At 44.8% G+C, this 19,286-nt stretch overlaps 1 long non-coding RNA gene across 2 annotated transcripts in view; it reads left to right on the forward strand.

The window, feature by feature from the left end:
• The window catches only part of LOC105615359 (uncharacterized), a 60,305-nt gene that overhangs the window by 481 nt on the left and 40,538 nt on the right, over positions 1–19,286 (forward strand). The window contains exons 2-6 of one of the 2 annotated variants that reach the window (XR_009597169.1): positions 214–443; positions 1,272–1,370; positions 1,512–1,726; positions 4,699–7,953; positions 17,828–17,978. This is a non-coding gene — a long non-coding RNA (uncharacterized LOC105615359). Of the gene's footprint in view, positions 1–213; positions 444–1,271; positions 1,371–1,511; positions 1,727–4,698; positions 7,954–17,827; positions 17,979–19,286 lie in introns of those variants that run through there. The other variant, XR_006060519.2, reaches the window with a different exon arrangement.

Here is a 19,286-nt window from a genome sequence, read left to right on the forward strand (position 1 = left end):
GAGCAGAGCCTGAGAAATTGAGGTGATGGAAAGGAAATAGTAACCATGGCGCGATGGCGCCCCAAAGTGAGCCTTATTTAACCTACTGGAGCCTGCAGGCGCTGCCTATGCCTCTCTCCAGCACCCACTGCACAGGAACACTAACTAACTACTAACCATTTGCTATATCACCTCATTTAACCCCAGAGTCACCCTGTACGTTCGCTTTCACAGTCCTTTTTATAGGTCAATAAACTTAAGGGAGATCAACCCTGAGTGAAGGACTGATGCTGAAGCTGAAGCTCCAGTATTACGGTTATCTGATGTGAACAGAGGACTCATTGGAAAAGTCAGTGATGCTGGGAAAGACTGAGGGCAGAAGGAGAAGATGGCACCAGAGGATGAGATGGCTGGACTGCATTACCGATGCAATGGACATGAACTTGGACAAACTCTGGGAGATGGTGAGGGACAGGGAGGCCTGGGGTACTGCAGTCCATGGGGTTGCAAAGAGTCAGATAGGATTGGGTGACTGACAAACAACAAGCTACAATTTGAAGAGGTTAAGTAATTTACTTGCTTCCAGCAACAGGAAAAGCTCAGATCTCAACTCTGATCTCTCCTAAACACCAGGCAACCCCTCCTGATACCTATCTTTGGAATCCCAAGATTCCCAATTTCCTCCATCCCCCTCTCTCCTTATCTCATCCACACTGAGGTTCCAGGCCTGAAGTGTCCCCTACTCCTCCCTCCCCCAAAATTTGCCTTTTAAACAGAATCTAAAAATCAGGTTGGGGCTTCCCTGGTGGCTCAGTAGTAAAGAATCTGCCTGCCCAGTGATAGCACATTCAGTCTCTGGGTGAGGAAGATCCCCTGGAGGAGGGCATGGCAACCCATTCCAGTATTCTTGCCTGGAGAATCCCCATGGACAGAGGAGCCTGGCAGACTACAGTCCATGGGATCAAAAAGAGTCAGACATGGCTTAGCAACTAAACAACAGTAAAGCCTCAGGTTAAAGGACCAGGTCTTAAGGAAACTGATATAAGTGAGAGCCAGGAAGGCAGAGCAGTAGTTTGGGCACAGCAAGCCCCACAAGTGACCCCCCTCCACCCCCAACCGGCACTCAAGGCTTATAGAGCAGCCAGGCCCAGCCCATCCTGAGGCCCTGCCTTAGGAGGTGGGTCTGGAAAAGAGGAGTGGCTGAACCTTCGCTGAGAAGCTACTGTGTGCCTGACGCACCCTGACGTGCTCTGCCGCACACTTCACAAATGTTACCCCTTTATCCCTCACAGCTACCCACGAGGGAGGGGCTTGCTACTACCCACATTGCACACAGAAGGAAACCAGGGTCTTCTCAGAGGTGGAAGAACTTGCCCAAGGAAATGCTGCTAGTGAGTGCCCGATTTGGAATTGAAACTCATTTGTTCAATCATTCGTTCTTTCATTAAGTGTATTTTTATTCTTTATTGTTTGCGCTGTGTGCAGGGATTATGGAAATAATCCTTCTTTCCCTCACTGCTTTTGTTCCTAAGCAGGTGAATGTGCTCAGCTGCCTCAGTCCTGTCCAACACTTTGTGACCCCATGGACTGCATCCCCCAGGCTCCTCTGTTCATGGGATTCTCCAGGCAAGAATACTGGAGTGGGTTGCCATGCCCTTGTCCATGGATCTTCTTGACCCAGGGATCAAACTCAGGTGTCCTGAATTGCAGGTGGATTCTTTACCCACTGAACCACCTGAGAGCCCAGGTGAATCATTTCAGTTCCATTCAGTCGCTCAGTCGTGTCCAACTCTGCTACCCCATGGACTGCAGCACGCTGGGCTTCCCTGTCCATCACCAACTCCCAGAGCTTGTTCAAACTCGGGTCAGTGATGCCATCCAACCATCTCATCCTCTGTTGTCCCCTTCTCCTCCTGCTTTCAATCTTTCCCAGTGTCAGGGTCTTTTCCAATGAGTCAGTTCTTCACATCAAGTGGCCAAAGTAATGGAGCTTCAGCTTCAGCATCAGTCCTTCCAATGAATATTCAGGACTGATTTCCTTTAGAATGGACTGGTTGGATCTCCTTGCAGTCCAAGGGACTCTCAAGAGTCTTCTCCAACACCACAATTCAAAAGCATCAATTCTTTGGTGCTCAGTTTTCTTTATAGTCCAACTCTCACATCCATACATGACTACTGGAAAAACCATAGCTTTGACTAGATGGACCTTTGTTGGTAAAGTGATGTCTCTGCTTTTCAATATGCTGTCTAGTTTGGTCATAGCTTTTCTTCCAAGGAGCAAGTGTATTTTAATTTCATGGCTGTAGTCACCATCTGCAGTGATTTTGGAGCCCAAGAAAAGACAGTCTGGCACTGTTTCCATTGTTTCCCCATTTATTTGCCATGAAGTGATGGGACCAGATGCCATGCTCTTAGTCTTCTGAATGTTGAGTTTTAAATCAACTTTTTCACTCTCCTCTTTCACTTTCATCAAGAGGCTTTTTAGTTCTTCACTTTCTGCCATAATGGTAGTGTCATCTGCATATCTGAGGTTATTGATATTTCTCCTGGCAATCTTGATTCCAGCTTGTGCTTAATCCATCCCGGCATTTCTCATGATGTACTCTGCATAGAAGTTAAATAAGCAGGGTGACAGTGTACAGCCTTGACGTACTCCTTTCCTGATTTGGAACCAGTCTGTCATTACATGTCCAGTTCTAACTGTTGCTTCCTGACCTGCATACAGGTTTCTCAAGAGGAAGGTCAGGTGGTCTGGAGATTCTGGAGATGGGTCAAGAGATTCCCATCTCTTGAAGAATTTTCCAGTTTGTTGTGATCCACACAGTCAAAGGCTTTGGTGTTGTCAATAAAGCAGAAGTAGATGTTTTTCTGGAACTCTCTTGCTTTTTCAATGATCCAGTGGATGCTGGATTTTGATCTAAAGTTCCTCTGCCTTTTATAAATCCAGCTTGAACATCTGGAAGTTCTTGGTTCATGTACTGTTGAAACCTGGCTTGGAGAATAATGAGCATTACTTTACTAGCATGTGAGGTGAGTGCAATTGTGCAGTAGTTTGAACAATCTTTGGCATTGCCTTTCTTTGGGATTGGAATGAAAACTGACCTTTTCCAGTCCTGTGGCCACTGCTGAGTTTTCCAAATTTGCTGGCATGTTGAATGCAGTGCTTTCACAGCATCATCTTTTAGGATTTGAAATAACTCCACTGGAATTCCATCACCTCCACTAGCTTTGTTCATAGTGATTCTTCCTAAGGCCCACTTGACCTCGAATTCCAGGATGTCTGGCTCTAGGTGAGTGATCACACCTTCATGGTTATCTGCGTCATGAAGGCAATGGCACCCCACTCCAGTACTCTTGCCTGGAAAATCCCATGGATGGAGGAGCCTGGTAGGCTGCAGTCCATGGGGTCACTAAGTCGGACATGACTGAGCGACTTCACTTTCACCTTTCGCTTTCATGCATTGGAGAAGGAAATGGCAACCCACTCCAGTGTTCTTGCCTGGAGAATCCCAGGGACAGGGGAGCCTGGTGGGCTGCCATCTATGGGGTCGCACAGAGTCCGACACGACTGAAGTGACTTAGCAATAGCAATCTGTGTATTCTTGCCACCTCTTCTTAATATCTTCTGCTTCTGTTATGTCCATACCATTTCTTCCCTTTATTGTGCCCATCTTTGCATGAAATATTCCCTTGGTATCTCTAATTTTCTTGAAGATATCTCTAGTCTTTCCCATTCTATTATTTTCCTCTATTTCTTTGCGCTGATCACTGAGGAAGGCTTTCTTCTCTCTCCTTGCTATTCTTTGGAACTCTGCATTCAAATAGGCATATCTTTCCTTTTCTCCTTTGCCTTTAGCTTCTCTTTTCTCAGCTATTTGTAAGGCCTCCTCAGACAATCATTTTGCCTTTTTGCATTTCTTTTTATTGGAGATGGTCTTGATCACCGCCTCCTGTACAATGTCACAACCCTCCATCCATAGTTCTTCAGGCACTCTATCAGATCTAATCTCTTGAATCTAAATCTATTTGTCACTTTCACTTATTATCATAAGGGATTTGATTAGGTCCTACCTGAATGGTCTAGTGGTTTTTCCTACTTTCTTCAATTTAAGTCTGGATTTGGCAATAAGGAATTCATGATCTGAGCCACAGTCAGACTGGGAGCCCAGGTGAATAGACGAGCAAATTGGTACAGTTAGGTGTTGTAGAATAGCTGCCGTGTAGGGTAACATGCGTGAACCACAAACACTACACCGTGGCCAGTTCTCCATAGTGAGAGGCAGTGGGAAAGTGTAAGGGAGTCAGGAAAAAAAGAAAACCTTCTTGAAAGAGACCTATGCAGCCAGCACTTTGCTTCACTCCTCCCCCGTGTTGCCTCCAGAAACACTGATATGGGAGAGGCAGGCACCATGGCCTCAGAGGGGGCCTCTTTGAATGACTCTTGACTCCCTTGCTTAGGGCCACCTGACCTCACTGTGGCATTCTGAGGATTATTAGATCATTATAAAGTGCCTTGCATTTCTGGGTATATTTAGACTTAAATATACAGGAATTACCTTTTTTTCTGCTTCTCCAGTTCAACAGGACATGATTTTAAAATATGCTTGACTTGAAGAATAAAGATTAAAAAAAAAATGTGGGGAGCCTGAGGTAAAAATGGAAAAGAGATGAAACCCAAAGTATTTTCAAGGTGTCTTTCTCTGTGTTTCTATTTTGCAGGTTTTAAAAGCAGAAGTAAAGTGTAAAGAAGAGGGAAATGGCTCTGATGCAGCATTTACATAAGAAACACATTCAGAAAAAAAGAGGCTGTGATTCTGAAAGCGTCCTTATTATACTGCACTAAAAATCTCCCCTGGGATCGGTGGAGGTTTAAATTAGCTGGGAAGAGGAGGAAATAAAATCTGTCTTTTCAAATTGCAAATCTCTCCCAAACTGAACATTTTGCCCGAGGAAATGGCCACACTGTGTTCAGGAGCAGACAAAGCCCTCTTTGAGTGAAGGCTCCACCTTCTCCAGCCTTCATTACAATTCCCTGCCTCCTCCTACATCCGCTGGACAAGTCCTGACACTGCGCTCCTGGGCTACGTCTTAGTCATTGAGAGAGATCTCAAGGAGGCCCTTGTTTTTAGTGGGTGTGCAGTTTGCTCTAAAAATGTGTCCACCGCCCATGTAATTGACTTGAGAAATCAAAGTCAGTGGAAAGAGCAGAAAATGTCATCCACATCTACAGGTTTCTTTTATGAATGGGTGTATTCATTTATGTTTTCTCCAACAGCTATCAAATATTTGCATGTTAAACTGCAAAGAATTTCACAGAATGCCATCAACACAGTGTTCTGGTTGTCTGTGGCTGCATAATGAACTTCCCTGAATGTGGTGACTGAAACAGCAACCATTTTATTATGTATTGTGATTTTATATCTCAGGAAGGAGGGCAGGGCTCAGCTGCATGACTCTCCTGCTCGAGGTGGTGTCGACTGGGATCACTGGCTGGCCTTTAGCTAGTGGTGGGGCTGATCTGGAGGGCCCCAAACAGTTTTACTCACATGTCTGGCACCTTGGAAGGAACGTGACTGGAAGACTGGACTTCATAGACCCTCTCTCTGCCTGTAGACTCAAAGCCTCTCTGCATCATCTCTCCAGTAAGTTGACCAGACTTCACATAACAATTCTGTTCCTGAGTCCCAACTCATACTGCTTCCCACACAACAGGCAAGTAAATCAAGAGATGAATGGTTAGGGCAAGGAATAGCAGCTTTATTCCAAAAGCCAGCAGACTGAGAAGATGGTGGACTAGTATCCCTGAAAACCATCTTACTTGAGTTAGAGTTAAGGTTTCTTCTACTCTAAAAGGGGACAGAGTGTGGTTGGTTGCTGTGAACTTCTTGGTGCCAGAATCCTTTCTTCTGTTCACCTAGGTCTGGTCACAATGTTCCTATAAACCTCCAACAAGACAGATGTTATTCTCTGTTCTGCAAATTGTATATGAGTGGAACATGTATCTCTGACGTTATACCTTGAAACATCAGAGCCTTGAGAATGGACTGTCTTATATATTGCAGGCTATGGGCAGCATTCTTGTAGCAAGAGCGATATCATACAAAGGTTAAAGTAGAATAAACAGGTTTCAATGTGGAGTCATATCTGTTCTTCCCTATTATGGTTCAGATCCCTAACACCTAGTGTTCCGGGATGCATAAAGCCAAAACTGCCATACCCTATTAGAGGCTTGTCTTTGGAGTCCCAAAGTTCCAAGTTTCTTCCTCACACTCTCTCCCCCTACTTCATCCTGACCCTGCTCAGAACAGCCACTTACTGTGCCCAGAAGTGGCACAATATCATGTCCATTGCAGTCTGTTATTAACCAAAGCCAGTTACAGTACAGCCCAGGAGGGGAAGTAAACCTCACCCCTCTATGAGAGGAATATCAAAGAATTTGTGTCCATCCCGAATCCAGTGGCCAACTATACCGAGTATTAATAGGGCTTGTATGTAGTCTATAGGCATAAGAATAGACCACGCAGAATGATAGAATCTGGGGTTTGGAAATGACCTTAAAGATTATCCTGTTCAACATCCTAATTTTAAAGATAAGGTAAGCGAGACTAAGAGAGAGTTGGCAAACTGAGTCAGGTGGCTGAAACTATTGTAGCCACGCGTTCCGGGAAACAAACTCACTCAGAAGGACAATGCAGATAGTGGCGTGCGGCTTATTACACCGGCGGGCCCAAGGCAGAGTCTCCTCTTAGCCAAGGACCCCGACCAGTCTTTGTGAAAACCTTATATACCCTAAGTGTACTTGCTCAAACCCACCTCCCCAAAATCCTTGAAACTAGTCTGGACAAGGTAAAAGAGGGATACGATCAAAGTTAACCTGTGATTCATGTGTCACAAGACTAAAACAGTGGACATTTATCAATAGGCCTGTGGTCATATCCCAATAAACATAATGGAATTTATAACTTTGTTCTGTTATAGAGGTAATTAGCATATTCTTTTAGGCAACGGAGAGTCCAAGTACAAGTCCTGAGGCTCTTTTATCTGGGGGTCTGGTTTTCCACTGGTATGCCGTTTCTATAGACACCGGGCACAAAATTCAGAGCCCATTGGGAGGGTGACCATGCCTGTAGCCTAATGTTCGCAGCCTCGCCTAAGACGGAGTCCAGCTCTGTCTGTTTCCTCCTTCAAAACCACAGGACTCAGATGGAATTCAAACCCAGCCAAAACTCTGATTGGGACTTATTGAAGCTCAAGTTCTTTATGTCTTATCACAGGAAGAATTCAGTGAGACACAAAATGATAGGTAAGAAGTGGATTTATTTAGAGGGATACACATTCCATAGACAGAATACAGTCCCTCTCAAAAGGTGAGAGAGGCCCTTGGAGAAACACAGTCCACAGACGGAATGTGGGCCATCTCAGAATGTGAGAGGCCCCCAGATATGGGATGGTTAGTTTTCTTGTGCTGGGTAATTTCATAGGCTAATGAGTGGGAGGATCATTCCAGCCATTTTGGAAAAGGGATGGAGATTTCCCGGAATTGGACCACTGCCCACTTTTTGGCTTTTATGGTCAGCCTGGACACTGCCATGGCATTAGTGGGTATGTCATTAGCATGGTGATACATCACAATGAACATATAATGAGGCCCAAGGTCCCCTGAAAGTCAAATCTTCTGCCATTTGGGACCTAGTTGGTTCTAACTAGTTTATGTCGTATCCTCGACAGCTATGTCATTCTTTTAAAGGTTGTGTCCTGGCCTCTTCCCTCCTGTTTCACAGACACTAGCAGCAAAGACAAACCCCAACCCCAGCTGCTTTGACTCCAGATTCAAGAAGATATTTATTGAATGCCTACTAGGTTTGCAGTGTGGCATTTACACTGAAGGAAGAGATAACGTAGTTGAATCATATGCGGTTCTTGGTCTCTCAAAGACTTTACAACTCAGTGGAGAGGAAGAGTCAATGCATGAAGGTAATACAGGAAAATACGAATTGCAAATAGCATGCTGGGAAACCCTATGGAAGAGTAAATCTAATCTAGCAAGAGTTCAGGGATTTCTGAAGACCTCGGTTTGATATGGGTCTTTAAGGATGGGTGACTGTTGACTGGTGGTGGTATAGCAGGAGGCTGCTCCAGCCAGAGCACACTGTGAGCAAAGAAGAGTCATGGGTTAGCCAGGGCGGAATGTCAGGGTGAGGAGTGAAGACTTAATTCTGCATCATCCACACTCTGACCCAGCTACACTGGAGACCCAGGGTGCACACTGTTTGGATAGATGTTCAGACCTGCAACAAGCCTGTGGTGGGTCACAGAGGTGCTTTAAACTTAATCCTCCTGCGTGAGAAGGATAGCCGAGCTATCCTCAGCACTGACTACTCAATAGAATCTCTATGGATGCCTGGGTCCTACCCCAGAATGACCGAGTTTGATTCTCTTAAATGGACTCAGGTCTTGATTTTGTTTTTAACTTTTCAGGTGATTTTGATGCACCGGAGTGGTGATTCTTAAACATTTTCTTTTCTGAAGTTTCTATTTGGAATTCATGTGATGATTACTCCCTTCATACTGCTCTCAAAACAAAATGCCCCCAGCAAGCTCTGAGTTTCTTGCCTAAGGAGATTTTTTTTTTTTTTCCCTTTTTTACAACAGGAGAGTTAATGATTCATTTGGCAAAGATTTCATCCAGTGGGTTCGGAATTTGTCTTATTTTCAGGTGGCTTGCTCTGAAACCAGTGACACCTATGCTTTATCACTGGCAGGATTCTGAAAGCCTCCAGTACCCTCTCAGTATGTGAGACCTCCTGCCTTAGCTTCTAATCCAATTAGTTCCATTTAATCCCTTTCAGTGGAGGGCTCAGGCTGCTGCCCTGTCTCATTCCCGATTGAATCCTTCTGTCTCTTTTTGCCAGTCTCATGATCTGTTGAATTGTTCCAAAATCTCCAGTGCAGTCTTCCATAGAAGAGAAAAAAAATCACCTGGGGAGGTCATTTCAGGTCTCTTTGTAGTGCAGACAGGTTTTAAATGCCACACTGGCAAGGCTCCAACCCAGACAATTCCTCATGGACGTTCTTGCCATTTTCACAGGATGCTGTATGTTTCTAACAAAAGAACACCATTGTCTGGGGATGAGAACAATTTTGGGTTACGTGAAAGAAATCAAATCAATGCCAATAAAACAGTAAAGGCTCCTCATAGAATAATCAATTTATTTGTCAAGGTATAGGAGCTTCTTAGGGGGCGCAGTGGTAAAAAATTCACCTGCCAATGCAGGAGATGCAAGAGGCGTTGGTTCAATCTCTGGGTTGGAAAAATCCCCTGGAGGAGGAAATGGCAACACACTCCATTGTTCTCGCCTGGAAAATTCCAGGGATAGAAGAGCCTAGTAGGCTATAGCCCATGGAGTCAAGAGTCAGATACGACCGAGCACACATTCACACAGGTGGTTACACTGTGCAGAATGGAATCACCAAAAATGGTCAGGTGGTTTTTACTGAGTATTAACTTGTGGCAGGAAAGGAGAGGGTCAACTCTGGTGGGTAGGTTTCTTTATGGGAGCGTACATGTGTGCTCAGCTTTGAGCAAAAACAAGGTACAAGAATTAGTAGGTTGTGGACCCGACCAATCAGGGAAGGATTATCTCCTTGTAAAACGAATTTGCCACCAGGTTCATTAACTGCTGAAGGAACTGGGACTTGGAGAATTTGCTTTTTTTATTGAGGTATAGTTGATTTATGATATGGTGCATGTTTCCAGTCTACAAAATAGTGGTTCACAATTTTTAAAGGTTAGACTCCATTTATCGTGATTATAAAATACTGGCTATATTCCCTGTGCTATACAAGATAGTCTTGTAACTTATTTACTTTATACAGAATAGTTTGTAGCCCACTAGTTTGTTCTCTGTGTCCGTGAGTATGTTTCTGCGTTGTTATATTCAGTAGTTTATCTTATTTTTTAAATTCTACATACAAGTGATATCATGCAGTATTTGTCTTCCTCTGTCAGACTTATTTCACTTAGCATAATACCTTCTAAGTCCATCCATATAGTTGTAAATGGTAAAATTTCTTTCTTAAAATTACTCTGGCTAAGTAATATTCCATTGTATGTATATATGTATGTATGTATGTATGTATATATATATATATATATATATATATATGCTGCTAAGTCACTTCAGTCGTGTCCGACTCTGTGTGACCCCATAGACGGCAGCCCACCAGGCTCCCCTGTCCCTGGGATTCTCCAGGCAAGAACACTGGAGTGGGTTGCCATTTCCTTCTCCAATGCATGAAGGTGAAAAGTGAAAGTGAAGCCGCTCAGTTGTGTCCAACTGTTAGTGACCCCATGGACTGCAGCCCACCAGGCTCCTCCATCCATGGGATTTTCCAGGCAAGAGTACTGGAGTGGGGTGCCATCGCCTTCTCCAATATATATGTATACATACACACATATGTGCCATATCTTTATTCATTTACCTGTTTTTCAACAATATTTATTTACTTTTGGCTGTGCTGTCTTCATTGACGCATATGGGTTTCTCTAGTTGTGGTGCCCAGGCTGCTCACTGTGGTGGCTTCTCTTGTTTCAGAGCATGGGCTTTAGGGCATGCAGGCTTTAGGAGCTGTGGTGCATGGGCTTAGTTGCCCCATGGCATGTGGAATCTTCCCAAACCAGGGATGGAACTCTTGTGCCCTGCATTGGTAGGGGGATTCTTAACCACTGGACCACCAGATGAGTCCCCATTTATCTGTTGATGGACACTTAGGTGCATCCGTATCCTGGTTATTGTAAATAATGCTGCTATGAACATTGGATTGCATTGATCTTTTTGAATTAGTGTTTCTCTCTCTTTTTTTTTAAGATGTGCACATCCTTTTTGATACGTACACACTGCTTTATTTGTTAATTTTTGGCTGTGGTGGGCCTTCATTGCTATATGCAGGCTTTCTCTGGTTGCAGAGAACGGGGGCCATGCTCAAGGTGTGGTGTGCAGGCTTCTTGTCTAGCAGGTCTCTCCTCTTACAGAGCACGGGCTCTAGGCACATGGCCCTCAGTTGCTGCAGCATGGGGGCTCAGTAGTTGAGATGTGTCGGCTCTAGGGCTTGCAGGCTTTGGTAGTTGTGGTGCAAGGACTCAGTTGCTCCGAGGCATACGGGATCTTCCCAGGCCAGGGATTGAACCATGTCCCCTGCCATATCCTCTGCATTGGCAGGCAGATTCTTATCCACTGCACCACCAGGAAGTCCAGGGTTTCCTTTTATTAATGGATATATACCCAGGAGTGGAATTACTGGGTCATATAGTAGTTCTTTTTTTTGTTTGTTTGTTTTTTTTCTGAGAAACTTTCGTAATGTTTTTGACACTGGCTGTGCCAATTTACATTCTCAACAATGTACAAGTGTTCCCTTTTCAAAATGGAGCTCTTTTGATGAAAGCTAGATGGCCATGTCTCTGTCCAGCAACTATTTCTGGGCCTTGCAGATCAGAAGCTCAGACTGAAAATATAGCTGATAGGACTCTGTGGGACTGACTACCACTAACCTAACTCACAAGAGTTCAAAGTATAACTTAGTTGCTAATTCGTTGTTTTCTGTGGGAACTCCCCTTCCCATTAATCAATTCAAAAATTTTACTGGGTGCCCACTATAAGTTCAAATTGCCTGCCCTCATGCTGCCTTCATTTTAGTAGGGAGACATATAAGCAGATAACCTACATAATATGTTAGGTATGATAGGTTGATATGTGCTATGAGAAAATTAGGGTCAGTTTTTCTCTTTTAGGAAAGAGAAAATGTTGGGGTGTAAGTGAGAGAAAGAATTGTTCTATTTCACTTAGGGGTGTCAGGGAAAGTCTTTCTGAGCAAGAAACATCTGAGCAAAAACATGAAGGAGCTAAATTCAGAGATTTCTGCAGGAGGGGTGCCCCTGACAGAGTCACATTAAGTGTTAGGTAAACCTGTGCTCGATGGGTTCAGGGAGCTGCTAGGAGACCAGCCTGGCTGCAGAGAAGTCAGAGAAGGGGAATGGGATGGTCTCAGAGAAACTTACAGGCCTTTGTAAAGATTTTGGCTTTTGCCCTGAGTGAGATTTTGAGTGACATAATCTGATTTACATTTTAATGACATCTTTTGGCTGGTTGTGTTGAAAATAGATGATGGGAGGTGAGGGGAGGAAAGATAAGAAGTAGAGAGATTAAGGTACTTTTTTTTTTTTAATGGTATTTTCTTTGTAGTCTTTAAAAAATAAAAATAAAAAATGTATTTATTTGGCTGCACCATGTCTTAGTTTTGGCACAAGGGCTCTTAGATCTTCACTGTGGCATGCGGGTTCTTTAGCTGTGGCATGCGGGATCTTCTTTTTAGTTTCAGCATGTGGGACCTAGTTTCCTGACCAGGGATCAAACCCCAGCCCCCTGCATTTGGAATGCGGAATCTTAGACACTGGACCGCCAGGGACATCCCTAAGATGCTTTGATAACGGTGGAGGCAGGACAGGAGAGTGGCTTGGACCAGAATTGATGGCAGTAGAAGCTGTGGTCAGGGATCAGATTCTGGGTACATGTTGAAGGTAGATCCAAAGGTATGTGCTGATGGTTTGGATGTGGTATGAGAGAGAAGAGTAGAGTCAAGGATGATTCCAAGATTCTGGCATGAGGAATGAAAGTGAAAATCGCTCAGTTGTGTCCAACTTTTGCAACCCCACCCCATGGACAATATAGTCCATGGAATTCTCCAGGCCAGAATACTAGCGTGGGTAGCCTTTCCCTTCTCCAGGGGATCTTCCCAACCCAGGGATTGAACCCAGGTCTCCCGCATTGGTGGTGGATTCTTTACCAGCTGACCCACCAGGGAAGCCCAAGAACACTGCAGTGGGTAGCCTATCCCTTCCCCAGCAGATCTTCCCAACCTAGGAATTGAACCAGGGTCTCCTGCATTGCAGGCAGATTCTTTACCAGCTGAGCTACGAAGTAAGCTCTGGAAAGAATGAAATCCCCATTTGCTATAAGTAGGAAGAAAAAGTTGGTCTATGTATGTGCTGGATTGCTGGGGAAGAAGAAGGAGCCCAGTTTTGGGGAGGTTAATTTTGATATATCCACTACATATCTTGTGATGCATGCTATGGGGTCCATGTCTCTGGAATTCAGTGGAGAGATCTAGACTAGAGATGTGCACTGGGGAATCATGACAGGAAGGCAGCATGCAAAACACTAGATAAAACTATATCCAGTTAGAATGTAGGTAGAGAGGACTGAGCTTTAGGAATCTCTAGTCTTTAGAGGTCAGTGAAGAAAAGAAAAGTCAGTAGAAAAAACCGAGAGGGAACAGGTGGAGAGGAGAGAGGAGAACCAAGAGAAATCAGTGGCCAGAAGTCAAAAGAGAGTGTGGTTCCAAAAAGGAAGCGATGAGCTTTGTTGGGTACTGCTAATGGGCTGGATAAGGTGGGAACTGGGACTTCATCACTGGAAACAGGAACCAGAAAGTCATTGTTGACCTTGACAAGAGCAGTTTCAACAGGAAAGGTGGAAACAAAAGTTGGATCAGACTGGGATCAAGAGAAGATGAAAGAAAGGAAGTGAGGAGAGTAAGGATGCGGTCTCAAGAGGTGTGCTATCAAAGGAAACAGAATTGAGGTAATGGTTGAGGAGGAATTGGGGTCAAGGAAGTTTGTCTGTTTTTGGTGTTTTTTGTTTGTTTGGAGATGGACAATGTCAGAGCATGTTTGCTAACATTTTTTCGAGTGATACTCTTAGATAAGTGAGAGGAGGTGAGGTCGAGTGCACAGGTGTAGGGATTGACCTTCAATAGGAGCATGGCAGCTCATGCAGAGTGATGGAAAGGAAACCAGAATGTACGAGTACCACGTTAGGTGTGATGGTGGGAGCGGCAAGGTAGTCTCAGTGAAATGGGCAGTTCCAGCTGAGGTATCAGTTGAGGTGGAGGATCAAGTGGGGAGAGGTGGTAGATGTTTGAGCAGAAAAGAAAAGGGGCCGACGGTGCGGTCTAGGACAGTAAGGGTCAGTCATCTAGAGTAGCGGTTCCCAAAGTATGGTCCCAGGACCCACAGCATCAGTATCATCTGAGAACTTGTCAGAGATGCAAATTCTCAGGCCCTGCTCTAGACCTCCTGGACCAGAAACTCTCACCTCAGCCTAGCCACCTGTGCTCAAACAACGCCCCCAGCCCCAGATGACTCTGGTGCTCACTCAAGTGGGAGAAGCACTAGTCTAGGGAGTCTCCGGTGCTCTGGAAGGCAGTAAGGGCCTTCTTGGTGTGAGTGGCCATGAATTTAGAGTGAAAGCAGTGTGTTTCATCCCAGCCCATCCTGATAATGCATCCTCCTTCCAGAGACTCCATTAGAGATGCACCTGTTACCCTATTCTGGCTTGTGTAGCAGGAGGAAAAGTCTACAGAGAAGGGCTTCTAGTAAAGATACCCTTTATCATAAAAATGAACTAAAGAAGACACAATCTGGACTTCCCTGGTAGTACAGTGGGTAAGAACCCACCTGCCAATGCAAGGGACACAGGTTCAGTCCCTGGTCTGGGAAGATTCCACATGCCAGGGAGCAACTAAACCCGTGCACCACAGCTTCTGGACTTCTACTGGACTTACTGTTGTGTAAGGTAACAGGTTCACACTCAGACTCATCATCCTTGTCTGCAAAACAGCAAAACTGGAAATAATAGCCACCTCCCAAGGGAAGAGCATGCCTTTGAAAATAACTTCAACCATTAAGCACTATACAGATGCAAATTAGAAATGTAATTTCCATTAGTGCGCTTGTACTTTGATTCAAATTGTACACATTTTGCTCCTCTGCAGTTTTCTAGAAAGTGAGGTATAGTGCTGGGGGAAGCACCAATGCATTGGGGTGGTTTCCCCAAGGGTGCTCCAACGTCAAGCAGTCTGTCCCAGTGAGAATCTTTTTCTCAGGATATCAGCTGGCCTCAGACAGCACAGAGACACTGGTAAACACAGTCCCCTGCTCAGCACACTGGGGGCCCTCTGCAGCCAGTTGGGTAGAACAGACGCTGAAAGCAGGTACAGAAGAGTGAATTCCACAGCTCAGAGCGCTGCCACCCCTCACCCCAGTGAAATCTTTCATGCCTGAGTGCTCTACTCGGTCATGTCCAACTCTTTGTGACTTCGTGGACTCTCTGGAATAGGTTGCCACTTCCTCCTCCAGGGAATCTTTCTGGCCCAGGGATCGAACCTGCATCTCCTGCATTGGCAGGTAGATTCTTTACTGCTGAGCCACCACCTGCTTCTAAATTCCATAGCCCGTTTCAACTCCCCTTAAGATTACAAATTGCGTTCTGAGTGCCTCCTTCCAAAACAAGCAAAACCACACCTTTGCCATAGCAACCTTCCTTCCTGAATGAGGTACCTACATACCTTCATGTCTGTGTGGAGCCTTCTTATGCCTCCAACCAGAGTTCAGTTCCCTAGTAGAGTCGCCTTGTTTGACCCACCATTTTTCCTCCTTCTCTCCTCGCCAGATACTGTTTTGGGGGCCTTTCCCTAGACAATCTCATGTTCCTGCCATTCAGAAGCAAGAGGCATTTCTTTTACATCCTTAGTTATCTTTCAGGCTCACTTTCAAAATCCAAGGTAGCCCTTCCCATTACCTTTGAGCTCAGCTCATAGATCCCATTACACAAGCACCATGTGGGCACTGGGCATTGAAAGAAGCTGTGTTCCCTGGACTGTATAACTTTTTTTTTTTTTAAGTTAAAATTTTAAAGACTTTTAGAAAAGATTTTTTTCTATGTGGATCAATTTTAAAGTCTTCATTGAATTTGTAACAATATTTCTCTGTTTTACAGGGTTTTTTTGTTGTTGTTGTTGTTGTTTTGTTTTTTGGCCCCGAGGCATGTGAGATCTTAGCTCCCTGACTAAGGATCAAATCCACACTTCTGCATTGGAAGGCAAATTCTTAACCGCTTGATCTCCAGGCAAGTTTCCTGTATAACTTAAGTTTAGACCTTCTCCCTTGCGCTTGGCTGAGGGGTTCTCTAGTTCCACACCAAACAGATTGACAGGCCGCTGGCACTTTGAACTTGACATTATTATTCACTACTTTGCTCTTACTGAGTCATGCTAGGTGCTAAATGCTGTTGGTTCTGCCTCCACCCCCTGTAAAAAGCCTCTCACCAAAGGTGGCATCAGGAGAGACTTGATGAGTCCACCCAGGAAAGGAGGCATTTTACATCCCCAGGAGGCAGGGAGAGTACTAAGAAGGAGAAACCAGATTGCATGCAGTACCCATAATAAAACCGCAATAGTGAAACAATAAAACAATTCACTAAAGGGACAGGGGACAGAGCTACACACAGAGGACAGGTGACCCAGGGATGGTTGGCAGTGCATTCTGGCACAAGGGACTTCAGCCTGTCCTGGCTGGATCTCACCACACCTGTTTGCAAAGAGCCAGTCAGAACTGGCTGGTGTAGGATGGCACCTGGATGTGAAGATCAGCCCACACCCCAGGCACTCACAGGGACCACTGAGTATGCCTCAGGGGACCAGTTTGCTCTACAATAGAATTGCACCCTTAGTGGGATCATGAATGGCAAGGACCTCTAGCTGGGGCCATGTTACCTTATGCTGGGATCTCTATCTAGGTGCTCCGATCCTCCTTTATGCTTCCCAGGTGGCACAGTGGTTAACAATCTGCCTACCAATGCAGGAGACACAGGAGACTAGGAAATGGCAACCTACTCCAAGATTCTTGTTTGGGAAATCCCATGGACAGAGGAGCCTGGTGGGCTACAGTAGATAGGGTCACAAAGAGTCGGACATGACTGAGTGACTGAGCCCGGGATCACTATGCAAAACAGGGATCCAGCATGGACCTGGCATCTCTAGGAACACAGAGGACTAATTGCTTAATCTACGTGCTCTTCTACTGGGCCTTGGGCAAGGCCATTCTTAAGCTTGTGGGCTGTATAAAAACAGGCAAAAAGCCAGATGTGACCTATGGTTATGGAGTACTGACCCTTGATGTAATGCATCAAAAACGGCTCACTTCCTGTTTTCAGTGGGAATAAGCCTAGATCTGTTGGGTCACTTAATATCCATTGGGAGATACAGTGCCTCAACAGCTGGATCATCTACACTTCTCCCCAGTGTGTGTGTGTGTGTGTGTGTGTGTGTGTGTGTGTGTGTGTGCACGCGCATGCACACACACACACAGGTCCATCTAATACATGGCCACTGTTCTGGATGCCTGGGTGTGAAGGGGGCAGTCTCTTGGTCCATGGAAATTGCAGATACACTTTTAGGAATATCATTACTTTTAGGTGAGAACGATGTATAGACTGACAGCAATTTGAAGCGGATTTTTCTTTCTACCTTTTCCATCCGTCATCACTCCAGTGCTTTTTAAGGTCATAGTGGGAGATCATAAATTAGTGTGAACCGGGGAGAGACATAGGGTAGTGAGGAAAGATAACAAGTGGTCAAGAAAAAGATTTCTCTTGACTTTTTACATATTTTTAGTGGATTTTAATTTATCAGGCTCTTTCACGCACTTTTAGTTGACTTATTCCTTACAACCATATCACATAATTGACTTCCCTGGAGAAAACTATAGTCTGAAGAGCTCTGGGGGTTTGCTTACTGCCACATGGGGTTTACATGGTAGAGCCAAGACTCAGATACAAGTATTTCATCCAAAGTTTATTTGTTCATTTATTCAGTAAACGAGTTTTGAGGGCACCAAAGGTCAGGCGATGTGCTGAGCAGGAGAAATATAAAGATGAATAAGACCTGGTTCTTGTCCCGAGGGTATCACCAACTAGCTGGGATTCTCAAGCCTGCCTTCTCAACACTTCTCCAGCAGGCCTCTACAGCGATGGTTCTCAGCCCAGTTCCTATGGGACACATCTGGATCTGCAGGCCAGGGCAAACGCCCTGTGAGGCAAACACCACAAGCTGAGTACCTTCTTTCAACTCCACCTGCTCAAGGCCCCAGACCATCTTCTGTCCAGGTGGGAGATTGTTCCTAGAACTAGGATTTAGTGTCAGGGACTGTTAGGCGTTAGGGGCCTAAACATCTTTTAAGATGAAGTCAAGCCTCAGGTTTCTTCCTGCAGTAGTCTTTGACAGGAACTCACTGCAGAGGGATAAAGACTGAAATTTACATTTAATTATTTAAAATGTCATAGAACTCAGGCTCTTAATGTGTTTTTCTGACAAATGATATTTGGGGGACACTTTCTGATTTTTATATAAGTTTGCAACATATCCTCTTTTGCTTTGTTTTGCTGTTCTCCCTTAACAGATTCAGCTTTTGTAACCTTCAGATAAGATCCAAATCTTGGGCTTTCCTGGCCCTGCCCTTCTTCCTGGCCCCGCCCTTCTTTTCTGGTCCCAGAGCAGAGGCTCTGCCCGTGGTCTGCTGATTGGCTCTGCTTTCTCGGAGGAGGACAAGGCCCTTCCGATTGGCCACACAGCTCAGAACCTAGGCAAGGCTGTTTTCTTTCTAGATGGCTAGCTTCTGTCTCATTTTCATATATATATATTTACCTCAGTTAGTTGTGGTTTTTATTTGGTTTTTATTTAATACTTAAATAGTTGATTGCTTCAAATGGGCTCTGGAGTTATTTATTTTGCTTCTGATGACTCTGTCTTCTGATCTAAAGCATTAAATCCCTCTCTGTTTTGGGATTTACAGTCTAGCTACTCCAGGTTCACAAAGCTTTTCCATTAAAGGTCTCTCTTCTCTGCCAATATTTATTGCTAGAGTCACTGTTTGCCCAGAAGCTAATGTCTCCTGCATCTTCTGGGAAATGAAATTTATGTCTCCTGGCACTGATGGGGGTGACATCACTGAAGCACTGATTATTTCACCAAGTGGCATAAACCGTGAGCCTAAGCCTCCAATGGATGGTAAAAGTGATGGGCGGGAGCAAACAGAGTGGCTTTACATAAACAGGTCTATCTCTTCCTGCCCCTCCCCCGACACCATTCCACCATCGCTTGTATTGGCAGCATCATTATATAAGTAATGAATCTCTTAAAATTGACACCCCTTCTTAAAATAACTATTGAGGGGCTGGTGTGGAGGAGAAGGATGCCCAGGCTTTGTGTGGAGGCTGTCTGTTCAGAGGATAGCAACTGTGCCTTCCCTTTGTAGCAAGTCATCCTCATATAAACTGTGACACATGTTTTGCTATTCTTTGCTGAGCTAAGTAAGGGAGAAGGACTCGGTTTTGCTAGTCCGTTGAAGAACTGGGATTTTTTGAGCTCAATTTTTCTGACCTGGGGCTCTCTTCTCTGCATCCATGATCTCCTGG

This window comes from Ovis aries, chromosome 1 (genome assembly GCF_016772045.2).
Source record: "Ovis aries strain OAR_USU_Benz2616 breed Rambouillet chromosome 1, ARS-UI_Ramb_v3.0, whole genome shotgun sequence".
Taxonomy (NCBI): domain Eukaryota; kingdom Metazoa; phylum Chordata; class Mammalia; order Artiodactyla; family Bovidae; genus Ovis; species Ovis aries.